Consider the following 10,086-nt stretch of genomic DNA (forward strand, 5'->3'; position numbering starts at 1 on the left):
AAGCATCTGCAGTTCCTACTATTTCATAAAAAAAACTGATTTTGCTTTGGGATTTGATGTGTGCGGTTGCATTATCAATTGGGACCATAACAGTTTGGGCCCACACAGCTATACATTCTGTTAGCCATTCTGAGAGAAAATACAGTACAAATCTCTGCGATTTGGGCTTAAGCAGTTGCCCATGTTGGTGGAGTCTCCAGTGACAGGAGGAAAGCAAATAAATTAAAAAGATTAAGGGGGTGCTTTTTTTAATGTCAGTTTCATTCAAGATTCCTTCATTACTCTATTAACGTGCTATACAGTGGAACCTCTGCCATCCGAACCCTAAATCCCCAACAGCATTATCACAGGACAAAGACTTGTTTCAAAAACAAGGCCTTGCTCTGCAGCCTGCTAACATCAATCTCCTCCTGTCAGCTGTAAGCCAACTTGAGTAGAAAATCTAGGTTGACAGTCCAATGCCATTCTGTAATAAGTCGATTTTGATAGAAATCTTTGAACAATTACTGTGAAATATTTGCCTCAGAAATCAGGTTGCGTTTGGCATATTCCCCAGTAATTAGAATCCAAAACATATGCAAGCATCAAAGAATCTTTTCTCTCAGTTTCTTGAAGGTTATTCTCCATTTGACATTTTACTATAAATGGATGATTTGCCTTTATAACCGGCAATATTTTTATACTAATAATCCAATTCCCAAGTTATTTCAGCTGTACGGGGCAACCATCTCATCAGGGAGATGATTGGTGTGTGGTCTACTGTTTTAAACTGAGGGTCACCACTCCTCAGGCAAGGGGAGAAGTTGGGAAGGAAAGTCCATCATAGTATCCTCAGACAGTGGGGGAATTGAACCCTCATTGTGGCATTACTCCATCCAGCCAACTGAGCCAACTGGCCCTAAGCTAAGGATGTGATTGCGCTGGAGCGGGTGCAAGGGGGATTTACCAGGATGTTGCCTGGGATGGAGCATTTCAGCGATGAAGAGAGGCAGAATAAACTCAGGTTATTTTCCATGGAGCAGAGAAGGTTTGCAGGCATCTCCCAATAGGTATGTATAAATGAGGAGGGCTTGGACAGGGTGAATAGAAAGTAGCTATTCCCCTTAGTTGAAGAGTCAATAAGAAGGAGGCTTAATTTTAAAGTAGAAGACAAGAGGTTCAGAGGGGATTTTTGGAAAAGGCTTTTCACCCAGAGGGTGATGGGGGTCTGGAATGCCTGGGAGGGTAGTTGAGGTGGGAAACCTCATAACCATTAAAAAGTACTTGGATGAGCACTTGAAATGTCACAACATTCAACGATATGGACCTAGTGCCGGAAGGACAGACTAGCGTAGGTAATATACTTTTGGGGGTACAGTCTCGATTGGCTGAGGAGCCTCTTTTATACTGTATGATGCTGTGATTCTATCACCAGGGACTTTACCTTTAATCAAATACTGAGGTGGTAGGCTTTGGATGAAGGAGGAAGGAGAACGTTTTGGCGTCTTATGCTGTGCAACTGCAAAATCTATTTATCAATCGTCAAGTTAGTCATGAGAATATAGGAACAGGAGTAGGCCATTCAGCCCCTCAAGCCTGTACCTCATTCAATGAGATGATACTGATCTGTGGTCTAACTCCATATAGCTGTCTTTGACACATATCCCACTGTAAATCTACATTGTACTCCCTCCTAGGTCAATAGATCCTTCCTAAGTCGTGGGGCCCAGATCTGTTCACAGTACTCCAAGTGGAGGCTAACTAAGGTTTTGCATAGCCACACCATAACATCTGCATCCTTGTACCCCATTCTCCTCACTGTAAAGGCCAGCACTCTGTGAGCTTTCATAGAACAGAATCCCTACATTGTGGAAGCAGGCCATTTGTTCCATCGAGTCCACACCAGCCGTCTGAAGAGCATCCCACCCAGGCCCAACCCCATCCCTGTAATTCCCAATGCCTAATGCACCTAACCTACATATGCCTGGGCACTATAGCATTGCCAATTCACCTAACCTGATCATCTTTGGACTTTAGAAGGATACCAGAGCACCAGGAGGAAACCCACACAGACATGGGGAGAATGTGCAAACTCCACACAGACAGTCACCTGAGGGTGGAATTGAACCCGGGTCCCTGGCATTTTGAGGCAACAGTTCTCGCCACTGTGTCACGGTGCTGCCCTTTCTCTGCTAGTTCCACAAAAGAGTTAGTTTCTCTGTTGTTCCTACCTACAGTCCCCTGTCTTCAATCACTTTCCCCGCACTCTGTCTTTCTCCTGCCTACCGCCATTGCTAGACAGTAATTTCGGGGCTAGCAGAAACACAGAAATAAAGCCCCCATGAGTAGGGTGAATGGCGTACTATGTATTCCCCAGCCAACTTTAAAGAGTTAAAAAAAAGGCAAACTGTGAGTAGCAAGTATTTTTGTCTGTCGAATCAATGGTGTCCTGCTGAGAATTATGACTTTGTCTAATACTGAGTTATAACAGAGGCGTTTTGGAAGCTTGCAAATGGCTAACTAAAAATCTCAGATAGAAATATTTGCGTAAGCACTGTTATTTATCGACATGTTGTTTTTGTATGCATTATTAATTAAAATGACAGAATCCTTCTTTTTGGTGTAGCCCACCTACTAGGATCTAGCTTAGAACTGTCAAAAAAGAAATCTGGCTCAATATTTTGACAAAAGAAACATCTGGAAGAGTTCAACCAAACTACAAGGAATATGAGAGTATACATGACAAAACTAATTAAATTAAATTTTAAATTGTCACAATTTTCTGTGAGATATTGGTTGTCAGCAAAAAGCATTGAACGAGGAGGTGCAATAGATTTGATGGAGATGATTTTTATTTTGTGGAATCTCTGCAGTGTGGAAGCAGGCCATTCGGCCCATTGAGTCCATGCTGACCTTCCAAAGACCATCCTGCCAATTCCTGGAACCCTGCATTTCCATGGTTAATCCACCTAGATACATATTGTTGGACTACGGGGAGAAAACCACAGCACCCAGAGGAAACCCACGCAGACTCAGGGAAAGCATACAAACTCCACACGGATAGCTGCCCAAGGCTGGAATTGAACATGGGTCCCTGATGCTGTGAGGCAGCAGTGCTAACCATGCCACCCACTGCTGAGTAATTGATTCTCTTTATATTCTCAATCTGAGAATTCTATCCCCATCCCAACTTGATCTGATTTGCCTGTGACTCCAGACCCACCGAAATGCCCTTGACTCCCAATTGACCTCTGAGTTGGTCAAGCAAATTCCAGTTGTCTCAAGGTCCATTAGAGTTGAGCAATAAATGTTGGCTTTGTCAATGAAGCCCACATCCTCTGAATTAAAAAAAAAACAATTTATGCTCACAATTTCAAAGCCATGGAGTCCCTAATCCTACTCAGTATTTCCTGTCTCATACATTTGATTGATTTTGAACTTCGTCATTGTCAAATCACTGTTCTACATGTTTGGAGATACATATTCTCATTAGTGTCCTCTGACTTATGGTACTTGATGAGTGCATAAGATCATAAGATGTAGGAGCAGAAGTAGGCCATTCAGCCCATCAAATCCACTCTACTAGTCAATGTTGTTATGGCTGATCTGGCAGTTGTCAAACTCCACTTTCCTGCCACTTCCCCATAACCCTTGATTGCCGTACTGTTTAAGAACTATCTCAGCCTTGGATATACTTAATGATCCAACCTGAACAGCGCTCTGCAGTAAAGAATTCCATAGATTCATTACATTCTGAGAGAAGAAATTCCTCCTCACATCTTTCTTAAATGTGTGACTCCTTACTCTGAGATCATGTGCTCTGGTCCTAGACGCTCCAAAAGGGGAAACAACATTTCCACATCAAGTCCCTAAGAAACTTGTACATTTCAAAAAGATTGCCTCTCATTCTTCGAAACTTCAGTGAATACAGGCCCAACCTACTCAACCTCTCCTTATAAGACAGTCCCTCCATACCTCACATCTGCCCAGTGAACTTTCTATGGACTGCCTCCAATGCCAATATATTTCTCCTTAGGTAAGGGGCTCAAAACTGTTCACACTATTCCAGCCGTGGTCTGACTGGTATAGTTTTAGCAAAACTTCCCCGCTGTATATGCTTTGTAACTTATGTGCTGTTTTTGAGCAGCCCTATTGACCCAGGAAACATACTACTAGAACATTAATACACAGAACAAATCTCACCATGACAAGTGAAACTGAGACAGAGGCAAAGGAGGTCATCGACAACTGCAATAAACAGTAAGAGAAATGGATAGGGCATTACCTTGTGTTTTGCTCTCGGTAGAACATTGTTACCAAGGAAGCTCACTCAGCATATAATGCCTGTTGGGAGACAGCGAGGACCGAAGATGCTGGAAGTTAGAGTCAATAGATGTGGAGCTGGAAAAGCACAGCAGGTCAGACAGCATCCAAGGAGCAGGGAAAGTCAACGTTTCGGGCCAAAACCCTTCTTCAGGGCCAAGGGCTTCATCCCGAAACATTGACTTTCCTGCTCTTCAGATGCTGTCTGCCCAGCTGTGCTTTCCAGTTCCACATTTATTAATACAATGCCTGTCTATCGTGACATACCTGGTGATTGAACCTGCAGTTGAGGAGCTTAGTCGGGAGCTATATGTCAGACAAAACTCCACCTGCAGGATTATTTACACCACCTGAGTATCTAGAGGACTGGAGTATGAAGGCACAGATGCTGCAGATATACCTCATTTGGAGGATGTGAGCAGATCTGAGCACCACGCCTCAGGAAGGATATATTGGCCTCAGATGGAATACAATGCAGGTTTACAAGAATAATATCTGGACTTCAGGGGTTAGTTTGATGAGAGATTTAACAAATTAAGCATGTTTTCTCTAGAATTTGGAAGGTTAAGGGATGATCTGACTTCAATTTTCAAGACATTAGCAGGAAAAGAACCATCTAGTTTGCTAATGTCCTAATGTTTCTGAAAACTACAACCATCCTTACCTGATCTGGCCTACATGTGACTCCAGACCCACAGCAATGTGGTTGACTCTTCATAGGCCTCTGGACAATTAGGGAAGGCCAATAAATGCAAGCCTAGCCAATGACACCCTCATCCCATAAATACATGTTTTAAAAAAATGACAAAAACAGCCTTTATTACCCGTTCCTAGCCATCTGAGATGATGATGGGGACCTTTTGTCTTGAGCCATGTCGTTTATGGTGGGTTACTACAACTTAACAGTTTGCATGTCTGTTTCATAGGGCAGTTATAAATAAGTATGGGACTGGAATTGAGTACAAAGTAAACTTAGTGAGGCCACCAGGTTTCCTTTTATGAAGGAAGTTCATGAACTTGATGGAAGTATATGTTAATATTTTAGAGGCATCAAACTGTCCTTTGTCGGTTCTTTCTTTTTGAAGAAACCAAATTCAAATTGTCCTTCTACAACAGTGGGATCTGAACTCTTGCTCAACTGTATTATTAGTTCAAGGCCTGTATATTCCTGATCCTGCAGTATAACCATAATGCTGCACTTGGATGGATTTTCCAATCCTGCTCACACTCTCCCCTATATGCTAGTTCTTATCTTTTTCCTTTATTTATTAACAGGATGTGGGAGTCACTGGTTAGGCAGCATTTATTGCCCATCCCTAATTGCCCACAGGGCAGTTGAGAGTCAACCACATTGCTGTGGGTCTGGAGTCACATGTAAACCAGACCAGGTAAGGATGGCAGTTTCCTTCCCTAAAGGACATTAGTGAACCAGACGGGTTTTTCCTAAATCGACAATGGATTCATGGTCATCATTAGATTCTTACTTCCAGGTATTTTCTTGAATTCAAATTCTAACATCTGCCATGGTGGGATTTGAACCCGTGTCCTCAGAATGTTATCTGGGTGTCTGGATTAATAGTCCAGCGATAATACCACTAGGTCATCTTATTGCCACCCAGCGATTTGTCCACTTTCTAATAATGTCCTTTAAGTGCTGGATTTGGTTGGCAAGGCAGTTTCAGAGACAGACAAGCCCCAATTCCATGTCCTTGAGTAACTCAGTGGCATACAGATGCAGTACAACATTCCAGCAATTAGAGAAGAGGTGGCAGTTCCTGATTATCTACCACTGACCAAGTATGAATCAGGGCTGTCCCAATGCTCTGAATTTGATCCAGAGGATTTGGAAAATTGCCCTTTGGCACCTGGTACCGATGTTTGCGAGTTTTTCCAACTGCATTATATCCCGATCGGGACTGGATACAGAAATTCCCAAGGACAAAAACAATGTCCTGAACTTTTTTTTTAATTCACTCAGGGTAAATGGACAATCAATGGGTAGCAGCATTTATTGCCCATCACTTAACATCCCTTGAGGAGTTGGTGGTGAGCTGTTTCATTGAACCACTGCAGCACACTGGGGCTGAAGGTAACTGGTGAGCTTGTTGACTTGCTCGCCGAGCTGGCTTGTTCTCGTTCAGACATTTCATTACCATGCTAGGTGACATCATCAGTGGAGCCTCTGATGAAGCGATGTTATTCTACTCCGTTTGGAATTTATACTGTCCAGCCCGTTACGGTGAGTAGTGTCATTTCCGGTTTTGATCTGTATGGATTCATACACGGGGTCCAATTCTGTGTTTTTGTTGATTGCATTACGGGTGGAGAACCATGCCTCTAGGAATTCCTGTGTGTGTCTATGTTTGGCTTGGGCTACTATGGTTACCTTGACCCAGTTAAACTGATGGTTTTCATTGTCCAAGTGTGCTGATATTAAGGAGAGTTCATCGTGTCATTTTGCTTCTAGCTGATGTTCGTGTATTCTGATGGCTAATTTCCTTCCTGTTTGTCCGATGTAATGTTTGTGGCAGTAGTTGCATGGTATTTTGTAAACTACGTTGGTTCTGTATGTTGTGGGAATGGGGTCTTTAATCCTTGTGAGTATTTGTCGTAGAGTGGCTGTGGGTTTGTGGGCCACCATGATTCCTAGTGGTTGTAGGGTCTTGTTGTCAGTTCTGATATGTTCTTGATGTAGGGCAGTGTGGTTAGTGTGTAAGGATGTATTGTGTCCTCCTGTTGTCTGTTCAGCAGGCATTTTCAGATGAGGTAACTTGTGGATACATCACAATGCCTTTAAGGAGGGAGCTCCAGGATTTTGACCGAGAGATATTGAGGGAACAGTGACTTAGTTCCAAAACGGGATGGCGAGTAGTTCGAATGGAACTTGCAGCCAGTGGTGTTTCCATGTATCTGCTGCTCTCATCCTTCTAGGTCAAAGAGCTTGTGAGGTTGGAAGGTGCTATCTAAGGAGCCTTGGTGAGTTGTTGTAGTGTCTTTTACATAGTACACACTGCTGCCACTGAGCATCAGCGGTGGAGGGAGTAGGCCATTTGGCCCTACGAGCCTGCCCCATGTCTCAACATGATCATGGCTGATCATAGGATTACAGAATTGTTGTTACAGAACAGAAGAAGGCAAATCTCCTGCCTTTTCCCCATATCCCTACACTCCAAATAATCCAAACTATCCAAATAATCATCCGACCCTCTCCTGAATGCCTCAGTTAAACCCGCCTCCACCTCATTTCCAGGCAGTGCATTCCACACCCTAACTACCCACTGGCTGAAAAAGTTTATCTCCCATCATGCTTGCTTGTTATACTCATCACTGATTATCCAATGCAGCACTCTGTTACCACTTTCTCCCCATACCATTCAATCCTTTTAGCCTTAAGAACTGTATCCAACTCCTTAAGAACATTCAATGTTTTGCCTTCAACTTCTTTCTGTGGCAGGGAATTCCACAGGATCAACACATTCTGAGTGAAGAAAGCTCTCCTCATTTCAGTCCTAAATGGCCCACCCTATATCCTTAAAGAAATAGATAGGTTCTTGATTATTGAGGGAATCAAAGGTTACAGAGAGAAGGCACAAAAATGGAGTGAAGAAACATATCAGCCATGATCGAAAGGAGACTCAATGGGCCGAATGGCCTAAATCTGCTCTTATATCTTATGGTGCTATGATCTTAAAGTGTGATTTTTTGATTCTCGTTGGGTGGTGTCATGGTTCAGCGGTTAACACTGCTCTAGGGACCAGGTCTCACAGTACCGGTTCAATTCCACCCCTGGGTAACTGTCTGTGTGGAGTTTGCAAGTTCCCCCTGTGTCTGCGTGCATTTCCTCCCACAGTCCAAAGATGCGCAGGTTAGGTGAATTGGCCATGCTAAATTGCACTGTAGTGTCCAGGGATGTGCAGCTAGGTGGGTTAGCCTTTGGAAATAATGGGAAGGTGTGGGTCTGATCAGAATGCTCTTCAGAATGTCTGGATGGCCTGAATGACCTGCTTTCAGAGTGTAGGGATTTTATGCTTGATGGAACCTCATTCTGGCTACAGAATGTGTTTTTTTAGTCTCCAGGTATTTGAATAAAAGTGAAGACAGAGACAGCAGCATTTGTTCGAACAGTAACGCAGTTGACATGTGGATGTCTGAGTGGTAAAAGACGGAGTTAAAGCTTAAACCACTCTAATGCAAAATGCATCTCTTTAATCCTCCTTTTCATGAGCCCTTTTAAGGAGAATAAATCGTAAGAGCAACTGGAGTAATTTTTTAGACATTACAATGGCAACAGTTTAAAATAAGCAGCTTATGTAACAAAGAGAGGGATAATTTTACCATTTAGGCAGCATTAGGACCAAGATTGAAAGGTTCATTCATTTGTTTCACATTTATTCCTTAGTTTCATTTAATGGAAAAGTCCTGCTTTATTTTTCTCAATGGATTTGACAAAAAAAATCGATGAGCCATTTCAATTATTTGGACATGTCACTCCTGTTCTATAATCCCCTGCTTTCAGTTTATTTAGGATTGAGCATGTTTGGATCAAACAAGATAGTATATATTGGTTTTGCTACTAGGGATGAACATTAATGTGGCAGGTAAACTGCACAATTCTTCAGCTCAGGGAATGGTTCACCTAAAACCTGCAGGGCATCTGTCTTCAAATGGCCTGTCTTCCAGTCACTGACATGACTTCCTTCCTCACACTAATTTGTTAAGCAGCGCTGGAGCTAACTTTCTAAGGCCCAAGAATTGCTTGGATAGAGATCCAGCCACCAACGAGTGTTTGGTTTTGACAGTGCATTAAGTTTAACTCCAGTCCTGCACTGAGCCTTAGCTATAAATGGTGTATAAATAACCATGTTCATCATTGAGGATGGGGATATTTGTGGAGCCCCCTCCTCCAGTGGGTTGTTTAATTGTCCACCACCATTCACAACTGGATGTGGCAGGACTGCAGAGATAGATCTGATCCATTGGTTGTGGGATTGCTTTGTCTATTATTTGCTGCTTATGTTATTTAGCACACGGCTAGTCCTGTTTGGTGGTTTCACTATGTTCACGCCTCATCTTCAGGTATGCCTGGTGCTGCTCCTGGCATACCCTCCTGCAGTCTCCATTGAACCAGGGTTGATCCCCTGGCTTGATGGTAATGGTTGAGTGGGGGATATGCCGGGCCATGAGGTTACAGATTGTGCTGGAGTACAATTCTACTGCTGTTGAGGGCCCACAGCGCCTCATGGATGCCCAGTCTTCAGTTGTTAGATCCTTCCTGTCCCGTTTATTGTCCAGTGATATTGTCACACAACACAATAGAGGGTATTCTCAATGTAAAGGTGGGACTTTGACTCCACAAGGACTATCGGTCACTCTTACCGATACTGTCATGGACAGATGCATCTGTGTCAGGCGGATTGGTAAGGGTGAGGTCAAACATATTATTCCCCTTGTTGGTTCCCTCACCACCTGACCTATGTCGTTTAGCACCGACCAGCTCGATCAGTAATGCTTCTGGTGAGCCACTTTTGGTGGTGGTCATTGAATTCTCTCACCTAGAGTACAATTTGCACCCTTACCACCCACAGTGTTTCCTCCAAGTGTTGTTCAACACGGAGGAGCACTGATTAATCAGCTGAGGGAGAATGGTACGTGGTAATCAGCAGAAAGCTTCCTTGCCCATGTTTGGCTTGGTGACATGAGACTCCATGGGGCCCAGAGTCAATGTTGAGGATTCTCATGGTAACTCCCTACCAACTGTACACCACCGTACTGCCACCTCTGCTG

This window comes from Rhincodon typus, chromosome 10, assembly GCF_021869965.1.
Source record: "Rhincodon typus isolate 14 chromosome 10, sRhiTyp1.1, whole genome shotgun sequence".
NCBI classification, from domain to species: Eukaryota; Metazoa; Chordata; class Chondrichthyes; order Orectolobiformes; family Rhincodontidae; genus Rhincodon; species Rhincodon typus.